Source organism: Mytilus edulis, chromosome 4 (assembly GCF_963676685.1).
Source record: "Mytilus edulis chromosome 4, xbMytEdul2.2, whole genome shotgun sequence".
Taxonomy (NCBI): Eukaryota; Metazoa; Mollusca; class Bivalvia; order Mytilida; family Mytilidae; genus Mytilus; species Mytilus edulis.
Genome location: NC_092347.1, coordinates 39,015,665 through 39,034,270, shown reverse-complemented (window position 1 = coordinate 39,034,270; position 18,606 = coordinate 39,015,665). Strand labels below are relative to the sequence as shown.

The 18,606-nt window shown below is 32.3% G+C and overlaps 2 protein-coding genes and 1 long non-coding RNA gene across 8 annotated transcripts in view; 1 reads left to right on the top strand and 2 right to left on the bottom strand.

Annotated features, from left to right (window-relative positions):
* LOC139521857 (focadhesin-like) overlaps positions 1-18,606 on the bottom strand; it is a 283,557-nt gene that overhangs the window by 213,776 nt on the left and 51,175 nt on the right. The window lies entirely within an intron of this gene.
* LOC139519668 (FMRFamide receptor-like) overlaps positions 1-18,606 on the top strand; it is a 58,317-nt gene that overhangs the window by 23,479 nt on the left and 16,232 nt on the right. The window contains exon 1 of one of the 6 annotated variants that reach the window (XM_071311879.1): positions 6,059-6,299. The exons of 4 other annotated variants lie outside the window; for them this stretch is intronic. The gene's annotated coding sequence lies outside the window, so the exon portion shown is untranslated. Of the gene's footprint in view, positions 1-6,058; positions 6,300-8,442; positions 8,598-18,606 lie in introns of those variants that run through there. One more of the 6 variants, XM_071311878.1, reaches the window with a different exon arrangement.
* LOC139519667 (uncharacterized) lies at positions 11,880-16,944 on the bottom strand. The gene is made up of 2 exons (XR_011663644.1): positions 13,471-16,944; positions 11,880-12,595 (listed from the first exon to the last, which is right to left on the bottom strand). It is a non-coding gene; the product is annotated as an uncharacterized lncRNA (long non-coding RNA).

Below are 18,606 nucleotides of genomic sequence, written 5' to 3'. Positions count from 1 at the left end.
ATATAATCTTGATATTCTTATCAACCAACTTTGGAAGATAACTTAGTCATCAGCAGTCTAACAATGAACATTATTGTACAATTAGTTTAATATTTGAAAAATCCGCCAGTGCCAAAATTACAGGATTTTCTTCCCTTCCGGAACATCTGAGATCATCCAGGTTTTGTTGGGTTGCGTGTTACTAAGTTTTTAGTTTTCTATGTTGTGTTGACTGCTGTTTGTCTTCTCGTCGGTGACCGTTTTTCGCTATGGCTGTGTCGGTTTGTTTTCGACCTTTGAGTTTGATTGTTCCTTTGGTGTATTTTGTCTCTCTTTTGAAATGTTACCTCTCCTTGCAAAAGTAAAGACACGTACTATACATGGAGGAATTCGTGTACAGTTAAAAATAATGTTGGGAATATATTTTTGCGGAAGCAGAGTAATGAGAGTTAATCAGATCTGCACACACTTTTAGAGAATCGTGTAGCAGTCATGTGTTCTCGTGTATGGCCGAGTAGAGATCGAAGAGTGGTCGAATGTGGTCGCGAAGGTATCGGGTATTGGTCGAGTTGGTCTGGGATAATATAAAAATACAAGTCGAAGTGATATGGAAGAGATCGGGAATTGGTCTAGTTAATCTGGAATTGATCGGACATTAGTCAAGCAAAGGTCGAAATGATCGAGTACTGATTGGTAAATTTTTTGTATTCCGACCAAACTCGATCTTTACACGATCCTTTCCCTATCAATTCGACCGCTACTCGACGAATTATCGATCTCTTCTCGAGTGACTTGCTTCTCGATCCTTACTCGAATGTTTTTGACATGTCAAAAACTCTCGGGTAGAAAGTCAGATTGATAACGAGCAAGGTAGACTATCCCGAACGTTCTTGACGATTGAGTCAGACCAGTCTCCCGATCACGTAATTTGTCTTGATCGGGCCTGATCGAGTTGATCTGTTTTGCAGTGTGAACCTAGCTTTACCGGAGATCAAACCTGAAAAACTGTCTCACAAATTGAGCTAAATGAGATGATACACACGACCAAATTATTTTTGTTTAATAAAATAATACTATTGACGATGAGTCTTTGATTGAGTAAATTGATAATTGAATATGAGTTGAAAATAGTAAACCTTGGATCCGATCCGTTTCTTATTAATTAACCATTTAATAAATTTAGTGATTGATGAATTCATTACATATTAAATATTAAATTCAAAGATAGCTGTTGCCGGATCTTATTCGTGATAACTGACAATTAAAAAGTATAATGCTGCAATGGTGTCAAATGCCACATAACCGACATTCGGATATTTTCTGGTCTTTGATCAGGTTGTCTCTGACACATTCCCTATTTCCATTAGGAAAATCAAAGCGATGTATGTCGTAGCTGAATCTTATATCTTTCAAACCTCAGTAACCTATTTATATTTGTCACAATCATTTGTCTTTTTGCTATTCCTACCTACCGATTTTTTTAGACAAGAATCGGTAGGTGGTATTAGCTACTTCTAACCCAATAGACTAACATTATATAACTTAAACAAAACAGAAATTCTAAAGGAATTGAATAATGACAACGAGGTTAATATATATCGATAAGGAGAAAATAGGTCAACTAGATGATTGTTTTCATGTTTGTAATACAGACCATAAAAGAGTTGACTCCTGCAGATTTCATTTTCTGTTGAAAAAAGTCAAACATATTTTGTAGACAGTTTATTGGAACGGATTTACTGCATAAATTTGAACTCTGCTTTCATGAGATGTATGAGCTAATCTGAATTATACCGTGGTGCAAGACTTGAGACGTGTCACTCTCCCCAGACAAATTCTGCCGACCAGTATTTGCGTTATACCTATACAGCCGCAAGAGAGATGAACTTGTCACATATCAATTTTTAAGGGCAAATAATTTGATTTGACCGGCAAGTGATAGAAGCACGACCTGTCACACTCGAGGAGAGAACACTTCTATAAAATTTTATATGATTATAACCATGTTTTAGTAATATAAATATATATTAAAAATCGTTTTATTTATAGTTGCTTAAAAGTGTAATTATGTTACCGTATCATATTGAGATCGTTCTGTCTGATTGATATCCTCTCGCGTATCGAACGATATCAGCTCTTGCCTTTGATCAGAAATTATAACATTTGGAAAATCACTGGAAAATTGGGATAATTATTCATAAATGGTATATTATTGATCTTGACTTCTATTCTTATGCTTTTAAGTCCACTCGTTTTAAGAAGCAATCTAAAGTACTAAAATTATAAAGAATTACAGTTTTCTAATTTGTAACTTGTTAATGCTTTTCTCGGCATCTTAACCTTCTACATACACAGCTGAATGGAGCAATATGTCTTATAAGATGTTTTTTAATGATTTGTTGATTTATAATCTCTTCCGCAAATGACATGAACATTCGGGTGATCTCTTGAGGTATTAACAATCCATTACGAATGAAACACGATGTGATATAGACATAACGGTTCTTTACTTTGCCAGAAATATGTTTTTCAAAGCCGATAATGTTCAACTCCCGTCTTCTGTTTAGTGTTAAAAAACTGAACTATATAAGTACTTTGTACTTTATTTGGCATTTTATTTTCTTCTTTTGAGCGTCAGTGATAAGTCTCTTGTGGAAGAAACGCGCGTCTAGCATAAAAACTAAAAAGAGAAATATAAGATGTGGTATGAGTGCCAATGAGATAACTCTCCATCTAAGTCACAATGTGTCTAAATGTTAAAAAAAATATAGGTCAAAGTACGACCTTCAACACAGAGCCTTGGCTCACACCGAACAGCAAGCTATGTAATATAAAAAAGAAGATGTGGTATGATTGCCAATGAGACAACTATCCACAAACGACCAAAATGACACAGACATTAACAACTATAGGTCACCATACGGCCTTCAACAATGAGCAAAGCCCATACCGCATAGTCAGCTATAAAAGGCCCCGATAAGACAATGTAAAACAATTCAAACGAGAAAACTAACGGCCTTATTTATGTAAAAAAAAAATGAACGAAAAACAAATATGTAACACATAAACAAACGACAACCATGCACTGAATATGTAAGCCTGCTAGCTAAGATTTATGAGCCTTTTTTTTTTTTTTGTTATTATTATATTATGAAATTAAATCTTTTTATTTTATTCAATATACCTGTAAATTGCTGCTTCAATTAAAAAAAAATAGTGAAAATACTGCGAACATAAAGAGCATATATATTTTTTTTAAATTCCAATTTCACTTGAACAAATTAATTAATCCTGCATTATTTTTTTGTTTTTAGGAAATATTGTCTTACTTTCAAAAGTACGCTTTTCGATGAAATTATTTATCTTGCAACCTATGCCGTAAGAACATTGTGGGATTGAAATGACTTTTCATGTTTACTAAAATTGATGATAATTGGAGTTTTTAACGACCTTGACTGGCTATACAGCCCTGGAACAGTCGGGATATGAAATTCTACTCGAATTGTATGTGCATCATTTATAGCATTTTTCCGTGAGGAGTAATATGTCTTTAAAGATTGTTTTGTACGATATGTTGATTTCTAATCACTTCGAAGTGACAAGGACATTTTTATGTTTCTAGTAGATCTCTAGGGATATTTAGAATCCATTACTAAAGAAAAGCAACTGTTAAAACCTACATTGCTTCGAGTCAATAAAGTTCAACATGTCCGTCACTTTTTCATTGAAGTTTTTAAGAAAATTGCTACTGATTTATATACAATTAGCAGCAAGAATACGTTCAAAAACAATTTGTTTTCCTTATTTAAATGTCAGCATTTACTCAATATAAGCATTCAACCATTATCAAAGAAAATTGTATTATACTGACGTAAGTGTTTCCCTAATAAAACTTAAAACCCTCTGTTTAACTAGCACTATTACAAAAAAGTAAAACTAAATACTTGACTCCCGAGACAAATTCATAAATGGGAAGTCCATAAAAACAAATTAAACTCTTTCAATCAATAGTACAATTTATACAGGTATTTCCCGAAAAAAATTTACCTCTAGGATTGAGAAATTTTAGTAACGTATCTTGCAACATTAAAATATGCCTAAAATGAAGGGGAAAAAAACGTAAAAACTTAAATTAATTTAAAAGATAACTATATCAGTATCAATCATAAACATTTACAGCGCTTTCCGTCATCAAATTATTTCACTGTTTTTAATTCAACGAAAATTTTTAATTAGTCGACCCATTCATCATGCATGTACTTTTGTGAAACTTTATTACTTGTTGCGCTAAAATTATGTTTTCGATCTGTCGCGATTATTATATTAGAAACATGGCTCTTATTAAAGACATTGCGTTGAAAATAAATAAAGGAAGGTTCATCGCGCGATTTAAAATCAACATACATGCCTTAATTTACATGTATCAAGATGACGACGCACTAATTTCTATTCTTTTTTTTCACAGATTGTTTTACAAATAAAATTACAGTAGAATGAAATTAGAATCGGCTATACGAGATTACTATCCCCAAAAATGAGATCATTTGTTTATCAGACATCAATTGACCCCTACGTAAAATAAAAGTTTGAGAGAAATTAATATATTTTTTAACTTTTTTAAAATTCAAATTGTGATTAAAGTAGCTATTTTTCCTATCCCTTCTGTTGACATTCTATAGTTTTCGATATGAGTAAAAGTTATCAACAGACAATTGAACTGAAACTAACACTTTTGCTGACGAACAGTCCTTCTATTGATGTTTAAGATGAGAATGGAATTAAAGACATATCTGAATACCCAAATGATTCATTCAACTACTAAACGAGTGGGTCGAGAAACAAAATCATTCCAAAATAATTTTCTGATTAAATGGAGATAAGGGCATAATTCGTATGGTATCTTTTTTTTTATTTTCCCATTTTATAAATAAATTAAACTTATGATAAATTGTATAACAGTGACGCATTAAGGCAATGACTTGTGTTTGATTTCCCTTATAAAAGACGTTAAACCATATTTATATAGGATCCAAGTGAAACATTTCAAAACATGTGATATATACGAAAATAGCTTTAAATCTAGACATAAAGACTACAGAATGTTGTGACTAAGAAACTTTGCGAGTCTTTGATAACTCTGTCGAGTACCTTGGAACATAATTCTAAATATATCATTTGTATGCGGCATGCCCTGTGAAATGTAAGTCTATATATTTTTTTTTCATTTTACTTTGAACTTGTATAATTCTTAACTATTTTAGTTTCGCCAGCAGTTGGTTTTTTTATAATCAACTGGTGGTTCGTTTGATCTCAGTTATCCATTTGTCTATATTTTATAATGGCATCAAATTTTCTAGCTTCCTTCATATTTTCTATTTTGACGACACGACACGATAAAAATCGGCAATGACTAATGACAGCATACATAAAGAACACATTCTGTAAAAAGAAGGATAAACTTTGCCTATCACATATATCACAAAAAAAATCATAAGCGCAACAGACAATACCCTCATATATTGTGCTCCTCATGCGAACTTTAAATTCGGCAAGCCTCGCGTTGAAATATGATGATTTAATTTTTCCAGAGGAGACAAATAAAGATGGAACCCCACATGACACATTGGTAGAATCTCTTTATATTTGCATGTTCATTTAATTGACACGAACTTGCAATAGCCTTCCCACAAGGCAAGATTTCTTCTGGATTTCTATATTATCGTAACTATATTAAGTACATAATTCAACGTGGAATGGTAGCGAAATAATTTGAATACCATGCAAAGGTCATACGGTTGCTCATATATATGGTCAGAAGACGTGTAAATAATTCTTAATCCAATTGTATGTCTCCAAGCTTGACCATTCCATTTTATATTTCTACGTCATTTTATTATACTTATTATCAAGAGAACGTTTGTAGCAAATGTGAAATTATATCTGTTCACGATTTAGGTATTAACACTTCACAAGTCTGTAGCGTAAACAGGCAAACCTACGCGTTATCACGTGAACAAGCAATTATTCATGCATAATTCAGGATCATAAAAAAAATACAAATAATAAAAACAAAGATGTAACGTATGATCCTTCTAAATGCAAGTCATCTATAATAAGTGTATATATGCAGTGGACTAGTTTTACTTTTGTATTACGTTTCTGTACAAGTGATCAGTATGTTGCAAACCTATACATAATTGGTAGAAACAAAACATTGTCTTTGATAGAGGCAGTGCTTAGTGTTAGATTCATGAAAATATTGTGCTATAATTATCAAGCTAGATAATCATTACAGATGAAGTAATATCACCAGTTGCAAGGTTGGTCAATTAATAACAATAATTGCACAAAATTACAATTTGTACACGGCATATATATCAATAAAATCAATTTCATTTTCTTTGAATCAACTTGTTTTTTAACCTCGGCTACAGTTTCAGTAGAAATTGCATATTTAATTGAGACTATTTAATTTTTACAACTAATTCTGATGTGTTTGGCGTCGTGTAGAACATTACCTGCATGGATCTGACATAAATGCTAGCTTTTATTCCTCTTCCCTAAATGTTTGAAACACAAAAGATCGATTTTTTGTTCGAATTCGTAACTAATTCCCTTAAAACTTCGTGTTAAGGAAAGGGTGGGACAAAAGACTGTACAATGAACACATCCTAGAAAATTGTATATCTTTCTAATTCTTATATTCATACTTTGAAAACTGAACCCCGAGTGACCTTTCTGAATAGCGTCTAACTATTCTGATATTACAAAACTGTCATGTTTTTTTCTTCTCAACTGGATTTGATATTCTAATTTTTTATTTCATTAAATCTGTCACGAACTTTCAGTTGACCTCCAATGAGAAATCTTTGTCTTTCTTGGTAAAGCCTGAATCTGTCACGACAGAATTTAAGCTTCCTCACGAGCTGCTTAAACACCGATGACGGGTTATTATCCTTTAATATGAAAATCTAGATTTTCTGATTTTGAGACGAGAAAGCTAAAAGTCTAATAAAAGAACGACTATTTTCCTCGTCGGATATTTCAGGCATGTGGCTGTTTCTCTAGTTATCATATAGGCTCATATTAAGTTCACATTAAAAAAAATGTATAACCCCAGTTTCCGTGTGTGAGACATTTGGTGTCAAGTCATGATTATGTAAAACAAACACCATGCAAAAGGTTCGAAAAGCCACAAAATACTTTTCTGTGCCTAAAACTGCAAAATTCAACTGTATATATAGTATAGCCAGCATTAATAATCTACAATCGGATTAATATCATTTCTGGTTGAAAGAAAATTTCCACGTATTGTACGTCTTAAACGACCTTGGGGAAATAATCGACCATGTGGAACATATGATATTTCTATCATCCGTAAATCTATTTTGGATTTTGTGCCAGAAATAACCTTTACGTACTTAATTCTGTAATTGTAGTGCAGTATTTCAAAACATAAAATAAACATTGAATTAAAATAACCTAGTTTTATAACCGACATATTGCAGACGCAATATGACTCTGACAAAAACCTCATCACAACCCAAGGACTTGTACAAGGGCTTGACTGTCATAATTTGACACAGTATCATAATCTATATGTATACAGTCAGACGTGGTAAATAAATGTAAGTTGTTTTATTCATATCTGGTTAAAATTTACTGCATATCTATCAAATAGTTTCTGTTGAACATGCATGTATGATTCAACAACAACGGTCGTAATGGTGATTAAATAGACTTGAAATAATCGCCACGAAATTAATCAATAATATTTTGAAAATTTAACTCGAAGACTTGTATAAATGTCCCTTTGCTATCTTTCGCATCTCGTAAAACAGACTAAACAGTAAGAGAACCATTGTGTGTCTACAATGGTTAAATTACTACATAACTACAAAGCTTTCTTCTTTTCTGAAGGATTCAAAATAAGAGTAAGGAGTTTCGTATGAAAGTGCATTAACCAAAAATATATATATGTATATATGAATATGTCTCATGTGTTGTTTTTTTTCTTGCGTGTTGGGTTTTTTATCTTATGGCCATATTCATAAAACATTCCTGTACGCGATAATGTCAATTCTTCAACAATTGGCAAACAGCCAAACTTTAATGGTCTCAGGGTTTTTTCCGAAGTTTTTAGTTGTACTTAGTTAGTGCATCATACTTGAACTTATGTGCTTTATTGTTACATCACTATATATATAGTGTCTCCTTAATAGTTTAAAATTTTCAATTGCCAGGAATTGCAGTATTTCGTCTATACTCTCCATTTATTCGTGTCGATAAAGCTTAGAAGAAACATGTGATCTTGTCAGCATAAAATATTCAGCTATAATTAATCCATGTAACACATTATAAAGCCATGTAATGGACAAATAGTTAAGTCTAACAGTGACTAACGGATTATGATGTCTATACTTGAAGAATCAATCATATATAACAATAGTATATGGCAAATTAAAGATCTACAATACTTAAGCTATCAAATGTGAAAGCTATCCCATTACAGGTACGCCGATGCAGTAGAGATTTCAGACAAGGGCAATTGCCATTACAGAGCAAACCAATGATGGAATTGGGCTTAATCGGTTACATAAACCTGCTCTTTTGAATGAGTAAGATTGTGTAAATAAACTTATCTGAATTTTGTCCTACCAAAAGATCATTTATTTTGCCTACTCCTGTATCGCACTTTTAAAGTGTAAGTACATTGCACATGTAAACAAGTTTTGCTCTTTTTCAAACTAAAACCCCGGAATTACGAAAGGGACACTCAAAATGATATCTGAGAACGGTATAAAAAATACCATGACCAAAAGAAAACAGACAAAAAGACAGAACACTAAACTAAACAAAACAAAGAGAAGGTGCAGATAATTGGGACTGTCATTGAATAAAATTGAGAATGGAAATGAGGAATGTGCCAAAGAGACAACAACCCGACCATAGAAAAAATAACAACAGCAGAAGGTCACCAACAGGTCTTCAATGTAGCGAGAAATTCCCGCACCCGGAGGCGTCCTTCAGCTGGCCCCTAAACAAATATATACTAGTTCAGTGATAATGAATAAACTAGATTATTTTTGCGTAAGACTAATAACAGAATCTCGTGTGACCTTTTGAAATGTCGTTGCTCGATTTTTTTTTTACGAACAAAGACTTCGATCGATCACCCGTATTACACCGGAACACCGTCGAAAACGGGTGTCCTTTAAGCGAGAGTCTTACTTACGTATATAAATTGGCTCATTATACAGATCATCGTATATTGTCCCTTACTTTGTCGCCCATTCTGTAAAGTTTCTATTATCTGAAATTGTATTAGAGCAGATGCTATGTTTAGTACGATTTTCACCAGATATGTGTTAATCAGCAAAAGAAACTCGTTCAGTCTCATCGTGAGGACGAGATGTAAATAGAACATCATGAATACCGGTTTACCACCTGATCTTGTTTTGAAATAAACATTTTTACGTCATTACGACGTCTATTTCTCCTTTTGAAAAGATATTTTGAAAGATGAGCACGTTTAAATGTGAAAATGTTGAATTTATAAAAAAAAATGTCAGTTATAAATATTTGACAGCCAGTGTTTTTCTTATTAAATGAGTACTTATATGGAAATAGAAATTTACCAATGTTAAAAAAATTAACAATATGTCATATTATTCTCTCTCTGGCGTTTAGAATATTAAACACAATGTTTAATATGAAATATTGAGTTATAAAAGAATTGTCAGGTATTAATATTTGACACCCAGTGTCCTACTTAAGGAATGAGTGCTAATATGGAAATAGAAATTTACCAATATTGAAGGGAAAAAATACTGTTTGTTGTTTTGTTATATTAAAATCGCTCCATTACAATATTGAGCTCTATATGACAAGAACTCAGCAGATTAAAGAGATGGGTATGATGCAATTATGAAAATAGTCAGATGTCATATTTGACAGCCAGTATTATACTTGCGTAAATCTCATATCGACCAATATTGAAGCAAGGAGTAAATGCAACGGTAATTCTATTGTTTTTAGCTTGATTGGCTTTGCAAGAATTCTGCGTTAAAGATTCCAAATCTCAAATTAAAATCAAACTTTTCACACTAAAACGGAATGCATACAGGGGAAAACAGTATTTTTTTATTTATTTATTTTTTTTTTTTGGAAAAGGGGGATATTTATAGCATATAATTTCGTAAGGATTAAGATGGTAAAAGTGCGAGGCTTGTCGAGTAAAATAAAATGCATATAATTATGCACAATACACGAATATTCCCTTTATACAATACAGTGATTGAAAAAAAAATGTAAAGAAATATCCGTTTGATTGTCTTGGATGTATTTATCTTACCTTGACCTTAAATTAAAATAACCGCTGTGACTATAAAGGAGTAGGTTCAGTAAGACCCCTTTTTGGCCCCAAAATATAACGGTTTTACAAAATTGTGAAAATGCAATCTTTAAGCTATATTTTGGAAAGTATAATGCTTCTGCTACATAAATATGGGCTGTTTCTGACAATGCAATGCACACATATCGCGTACTAGCATCATTAAGTCATGCTAAATTACTGAAATCTTCAAAATTTTAACATTTTGGTTAATTTATAGACGGTTTCCGTCTAAAATGAAAGTTGCCGCATTCGTGTTCATTCATAATATTGAAATGGAAGTTGTATTTGATGATAATACACAAAACATATATAAAGGTTGAGGATGAACACGGATGCGGCCACTTTCATTTTTGACAAAAACCATCTGAAAAGTGACGTTTTTTGGCATATTTTATAGATTTTTCGTATTTAAGCTTGAATCAGAGCGTTTTTTATGACTAAATCAGTTAAAACCGTTTACATAAACTAATCGAATCAATTAAAGTAGACACTTAAGTGTTTAAAAAGTGTCCAAAAACTTTAATTAGATGAACCTGAAATTTGAAGCCAAAATCGGTCCTTACCGGACCTACTCCTTTTTCCGACAAGAACATAGCTTTTGGAAAGAAAAAAAACATTTTTACTTATTTTCATTAGTATTTACGTTTTATATTGTAAAAGTTAATGAATCTTTGATTTGCTGTTTTTTAGTTTTATACTCGTCGGTTTTTTTTTTTTTTTTGTGTATTCGGAAAGTCTAATAACACGTACTGATTTATCGCAGTCAATAATTTCTATGACTATAATTATTCCAATGAAGAGCTAGCTCTTGTCCTTGAGTATATTATGTTCTTTGAATGGGCCAAAGAACAACTAAATGCTTTTGTAGCTGTTAAAACCATCAACGAATTGATAAATAGAATTCGTATATAAAATGTGCGGAATTACATGGGATTCAATAATTTCATTGGTTTTATACTGTTACTTTCATATTTATTTTGCAATTTGAATTATAAAAACATGGGATTTTCAATATCCCATGGGACAGGGCAAAATCCCATGGGATTTACCATTATCCCATGGGATTTTGGTTAAATCCCATGGGATTTTTTTTGGTCCCATGGGATTATTGTAGTCCCATGGGATATTTGTTGTCCCATGGGACAAAAAAAATCCCATGGGACTATAATTATCCCATGGGATTTTTAATATCCCATGGGACAAAATAAAATCCTATGGGATTAAAATTATAAATATATATATATAAATATAAAGTTATGTGTATGTTACAATGAATGCTGTTTGGTAGTAAAATGTTTTAAATGTATACGAGTTTTTTTTATATTTTTTATATATACATATATATAATTTTTTTTAAATTTTGTCACAAACATGTTTTTTATTTGTTTATATGACAATAAATATTATTCTTATTTTGGAATGTATAATAATAGTATTTTACAGTCAAAGAATAAAGTCCTTTCACTGAAACAAAATGATGAAATTTCTAAATAAATGAAAAATATTGTTTTGAAATCTTTGTCTTGTTTATTCTATTATGAAAAATAGAACTGAAAAAATATTTCATATTCTGACTGAATAGTTCACTCTTTTCATGAGGTAAGATTTTCTTTGTTATAGGTTCATTGCAATACTTGTATAGGCAAACAATTTGAATTATATATAACTTTGTGGTGTACATAATAGTATGCTTATAATTGCAAATTTATAATATAAACACTTTTTGTTAAAGTTTTTGCTTTCTTTATTCACAGCTTGCTATGTACAATTATTCAGTCCACTATATAAGAGTGAAGTCAATAAATAATTTCATTCACTAGAATATTCCTGCAATTCTTAGACAAAACATTTTTTCAATCTGTTCTTTAAAGATCTTCCTCTGTACATCTTTATTGAATGGAGAGATTCAAATGAGAAGACAAAGCAAGTTTATTTGGACAACAACATTCTAATATCTTGTTCATTCGTTCCATCTTTCAATTGATAATTACATTGTTGTATTTATATGATCAAGTTCTTGTGCATCAATGATCGTGATGATATGACTCCTTTTTGTTTATAGTCATCATGTTGAAATTTCCTCTTTCAAATAAATGTAGGAAAAAACATGTTCCATTTCAAATTAATAAAAAAGTCGCACTATGGAGAAAAATATCAGCTTTAAGTTTTCCGTTCAGTATTGATCTGTGAATGATGACCATGAAAATCCAGATTTCTGACCTACAAATACACAAACTCAAAAATTATCAGTGAAGAGATCAATAAAATGGCTATTTTATCATGTTTATGATTAATATGATAAACTTTCATTTAAATATTCAAGTACTAAATTACAGAAATCGCTTAAATTTTATAATAGTTTAGTTAAAGTACAGCTTATTTAAAATTATAATAAAAAAATATAGGCCACCGATGAGTTAAATAAGATATTACATTTTTAATGCCAAAAAATGGCTTTTTTGCACCAAAGGGAGATAATTTGGAGCTTTTTCAATGATATATGCATTTTAAAAGTCATCTGGGGCCAAACCGAATTGATTGTTTTGAATGATTTGGTGTACCATATGATAAAGATATAAATAAATTGAGTTATGAAAAAAAAATATTAAAAAATTTTTCTGAAATTGTTATACCCTAGAGCCTCCTTAAATGTCATTTGATCTCTATTGGAGAAATGTCTCATTGGAAATCAGACTGCTAAGTGTTTCTTATTTTTATATCAACCCAGCCATATTATACCTGTCTAATATCAGGAGCTTGTACATAGTTCAGTGGTTGATGTTGGTTCATACCCGTCATTTTTATTTTTCATAATTTTTTGTTTTTATAAATTAGTCTGGTATATTTGACGTTTGAATTGATGCTCTGTTTCAAATTTGGTTAGTGTTGACTTTTATAGATTACTATAACATGTATAGGGTATGGGTTTTCTCATTACTTACAGGTCATCAATGGCCTCTAATAAGTAATTACAATGCTTACATCCACTAAATTGAACTCTGATGGATAGTTTTCTCTTTCATCATACCACATCTTATTTTAATAAATATTTAATTATTATTCAAGGACAAAATTTTTTATAACAGTGGACTTACCATTTAGGCTTTGTTGACCTCTGTAAATCTTATTTTGTTGATAATTTCTTCTGTTTATAGTTTCCCCTTTATCTTTCATGTTCTTGCCCTACACATAAAAGGGTAAACATCATTTAATGACAAAAATAACTACTACATGTATTACATAATTAGTAGGCAACTGAAAATTTTGTCTTATTTGTATATAACATCAACTTACTCATCATTCTTGCTGTTCAATATCATGAATATTATCATTATTCTATGAATATGAGGTCACAGTAAAATTAACCTTGGCAGGCAGACATCTTTTTTTATATGATACCTTGTAGTCATTCCATACAACAAGTAGACCTATGCTTAAAAAATCTAAGGCCAAAATTAAAATAATGTTTATTTCCCCTCCCCCCACACGGGTCAAAAATAAGCGCCCGGGTCAAAAAATTATTTTCCACAAAAAAATCGAAATTATTTTTTTCCTGAAAATAATTTGTTTCCATTTTTGGAAAGTGCTTGAAAGCACTTGAAAGCAGAAGGATTGATAATCTAAATAAATACACTCAAATTGAGCACAAACAACTGATAAGTGGCCTGGACTGGACAAGTCAAACCATTCATGTGACCATGCTATGACAATCACATCCAGTTAAAAAAAACTAGAGGCTCTCAAGAGCCTGTGTCGCTCACCTGTTAATGTGTTTACTGATGTCGGCCATCTTCGTTGGTAGGCGGGGTCATTAGACACTTTTTTTTTAAATAGATACCCTAGTATTATGATTGTGGCCAAGTTTGGTTAAATTTGGCCAAGTAGTTTTAGAAATGATTTTTATACAAGTTACAAAAATGACGAAAAGTTGTTCAATATTGACTATAAAGGGCAATAACTCCTTAAGGGGTCCTCTAACAATTTTGATCATGCTGACTTATTTGTAGATCTTACTTTGCTGAACATTATTGCTGTCTACAGTTTATCTCTATCTATAATAGTATTCAAGATAATAACCAAAAACTGCAAAATTTCCTTAAAATAACCATTTCACAGGCAGCAACCCATCAACAGGTTGTCCGATTCGTCTGAAAATTTCAGGGCAGATAGATCTTGACCTGATCAACAATTTTACCCCATGTCAGATTTGCTCTAAATGCTTTGGTTTTTGAGTTATAAGCCAAAAACTGCATTTTACCCCTATGTTCTATTTTTAGCCATGGCGGCCATCTTGGTTGGTTTGACAGGTCACGCCACACATTTTTTAAACTAGATACCCCAAGGTTGATTGTGGCCAAGTTTGGTAGAATTTGGCCAAGTAGTTTCAGAGGAGAAGATTTTTGTAAAAGTTTACAGACGACGGACGCAGGACGACGGACGCAGGACGACAGACGACGAACGCCAAGTGATGAGAAAAGCTCACTTGACCTTTCAGGTCAGGTGAGCTAAAAAAAACCTGCCTTCCTGGTCTGTTTACAAAGGGTAGACCCCGGGAGGGGAAACAGACATTCTTTTAAATGTGGCCTGATAAAATGACAAAACCAAGAAAACTTATCATTGACCAAAGAACAATAAAATGCGGTCATGGTTTATATATGAATCTGCCATTCAGACATGCACACCTTACAATTGTTTCATATCTACCAAATATAATCTACCTGTAACTTTAAACATATGATAAACTGACAAAACAATGCAGTGTTTCATTGACCAATGAACCATGCATGAAAATGAGGTCAAGTTCATATAAAATATGACAGACAGCTAAGTGCATCTTACAATTATTTCATTCACTAAATAAAGGGGCCTTATTGCTTACAGTATCCGGAAAATTGACCAAACCACAAAAACTAAATATTTTCAAAGTTCCTTATACCCTGCCAATTTGTTATGGTTGTGCCTGTTCCAAGTCAGGATCCGATAATTCAGTGATTGTCGTTTGTTTATGTGTAACATATCTGTTTTTCAATTTTTTTGTACATAAATTAGGTTGTTAGTTTTCAACTTTCAACTTGGCTATCATGTGTAAAATCATACAAGTGTTGGGAAAACAGGAAGTTGTCGAGTGATGAATCTGAAAATGCATCACACGGTATAGCTGACTTATTTAACCCCGAAACCAAATTTCAGAAATCCTTCTATTGTAGTTCCTAAGGAAAATGGGACGAAAAATATTCATCGGACGGACTGACTGACGCAAGGATGGATGGACAGACAGGGGTAAAACAGTATACCCCCCCCTTTTTTAAAGTGGGGGCATAATTTTAATACGGGGCTATAAAAACCCATGCAAGATGTCAAAACAAAAAGAAGTAACCTAATTCTTACTTGTTAGGGGCTATTTATTTATTGTCGGTTATACATATAACAATACAACATATTAAAGGTCTGTAGAGCTTTTATCCGACATATATATACGACAAGCACAATACATTTGTACATGAAACATAAAGCTCATCACTGAGATAGTAGTCTCAGATAGAGGGAGGCGGGGTCAACCAAACTCCCCTATTCAATCTGAATGCAGGACAGAAAGTCACAGTCAAAAAGTCACACACTGTCACAGGACAAAAAGTCACAATTTAGTTTTGAGATTATTTTTCTTTGAACAAGAAAACACTCTTTTTGTATTTTTCTTGAAGTTTTATACATGAACATGATGTAGCAACTTTAAATTAAAATTTATTAAAAACAAATAAATCAGTGCATTAAGTTTGCGCACATTACCATTACATTTGCGCACAAAAATCATTACGTTTGTGTGCAGCTTTTGATTACATTTGCACGCATTTTTTAACATGTAAATATAAAAAAAAAGATATAGTATGATTGCCTTTTACAGCTGACTATGCGGTATGGGCTTTACCTCGGGCTTTGCTCATTGTTGAAGGCTGTTTGGTGACCTATGGTTGTTAATGTCTGTGTCATTTTGGTCTCTTGTGGACAGTTGTCTCATTGGCAATCATATCATACCTTCTTTATATTGGCTTATGGTTGAAGGCCGTAAAGACCTCTAGTTGTTAATGTCTGTGTCATTTTGGTCTCTTGTGGACAGTTGTCTCATTGGCAATCATACCACATCTTCTTTTTATATTATGAACAATTTCCTAAAATTAAAAATGAATATATGTAATAAAAAGAAGATATTTCAAAATCTTTTTTCATTTATATTCAATCAATTGTCAACAAATTGTTTGTGACTTTTTGTCCTATTAACTTTGTTACTTTATGCCTGAGTTTGACATGTGTTTGACTTTTTGTCCTGTGACTTTCTGTTTTTGCAGAAGTCCAGGGAGTGTTAAAAAATCACATGTGCAAGTTGAGAGTCAACACTTACACAGGGACTACACAATACTTTTTCAGAATGTCAGCAAAAAAGAATCACTGGTGACAGGGGAGTGTAACCGATGAATTGATCCTGAATCAGATAAGATTTTCCCGGTACGTCTAAACACCGCTCAGGAGGACCTCCTGGGTGCACACATGCAGGGCATACAAAGTGCACTCATGGCAGAGCCTATATAGTCGCCGTCGTATCTGCACACATGATGGATGTATATATTCGTTATAGATCGTCATACACTTCTCATTTTAGAGTTAAATTTGCAAGCAACCTCTTAAGATTCTAAAATAATAATGCTACTAAAAATATATTATTTCCCCCAATTTTCGCAATTTTTTCGCCATATAAAATATTTAGGCGACTGTGCTTTTAGTGAATATAAACGATGACGAGGCCTCACGAATAAATATAAATATGAAATATACTGGAACATCGATTAGCATAGATCGAGCAGCAGAGTAAACTTCCACATAAATCTCTAAGTTATTTACGCCGGATAATATAGACTGTGCTCCTGAATAAAGTTGTCAAATACATTAATTTGTGATTTTTTACTTCTACAAGAAATTTGATTCAAATGCACCATTTGCTGAGCAGAGAATCATTCTAAGCCAGGAACCGTCTATACTAACTGATAACAGTAAGAATAGAAAGTCTCTGTAAAAAGGCAGTCAATACTAACAGAACTGTATTAACTTAATGATACATGTACATCAAGTTCCAGCACCTCACCAAGCACCCTTGCCTTGCATACTGAGATGGCAAACTGGTGTGTGTCAGTATTTTAATATAAAACTGCGTAGGTTCATATCGTTTGATTCAACGTTTGTTTGGTTATTTTTTAAGGATCGTTGTAAAATTATATCTAAATCTTTGTTAAAATACGATTTTAAATTGTTCAATTCTTTCTATTTCATAATTTTGTCAAAGTCTACTTTTTAAAGTTTTAAATTTTACAGAAAAAATGAATATTCCAATTTGATTTGAAGAAAATCTTTTTGAACTGTCATGACATGGTGTTGCAAAGCTGATTACAGGTAACTATAACATACAGTAATTTTCCATTACGACAGTGCGTGTATTCTCGGGTGTGTATAACGTATAGTTTTCTAGAGTACATCCTGTCTACGTGTAATACAGATTGATGACATTATACAACATTTCTTTGGTTAAATGTGATAAGGTATCTGTGTCCATTCCCCATTTCAACACCACTAATTTTTCGAAGAAAAAAAATCAAAAAATAATTATATGAAATTAAGAAGAAAAGTAGCAAATATAAACTTCAGTAATTGCGCATTGAGTAAACATAATTCCAATATTGCATGAACAAATCCGTGAGAAAACGTATATATACATGTATGAATAAAGATGTGTTTTAAAAGACCTATTGGCATTATTTCACACTAGGACCTAAGATAACTAGAACTAAGCAATGATTGATCCAGAAATTTTCATAAGTGGGGACTCATTGACTGCCTTAGAGGGGTCTCAACCCAGGACAAAAGGGGGAGGGGGTGGTTCCAACCATATGTCCCCATTCAAATACATTGATCGTTCAAAAAAAGGGGTGGTTCCAACCCCCGAAACCCTCCCCCTGGATCCGCCACTGATACCTAGTATGCATATAATTAAGAACAGCTTTGAATATATGCATATAAAATAATGGTACGTTTAAAAACCGTTCAGGATCTCCTGGTTGCACACAGGACATTAAGTAACTTAGGACATGTATATATAATAGTAAGAGTTCAGGGTATACATTCGATAACTAACATATTTTATAATTTTGTAATTTTTGTTTTGATAAAATCAGAGACATATAATA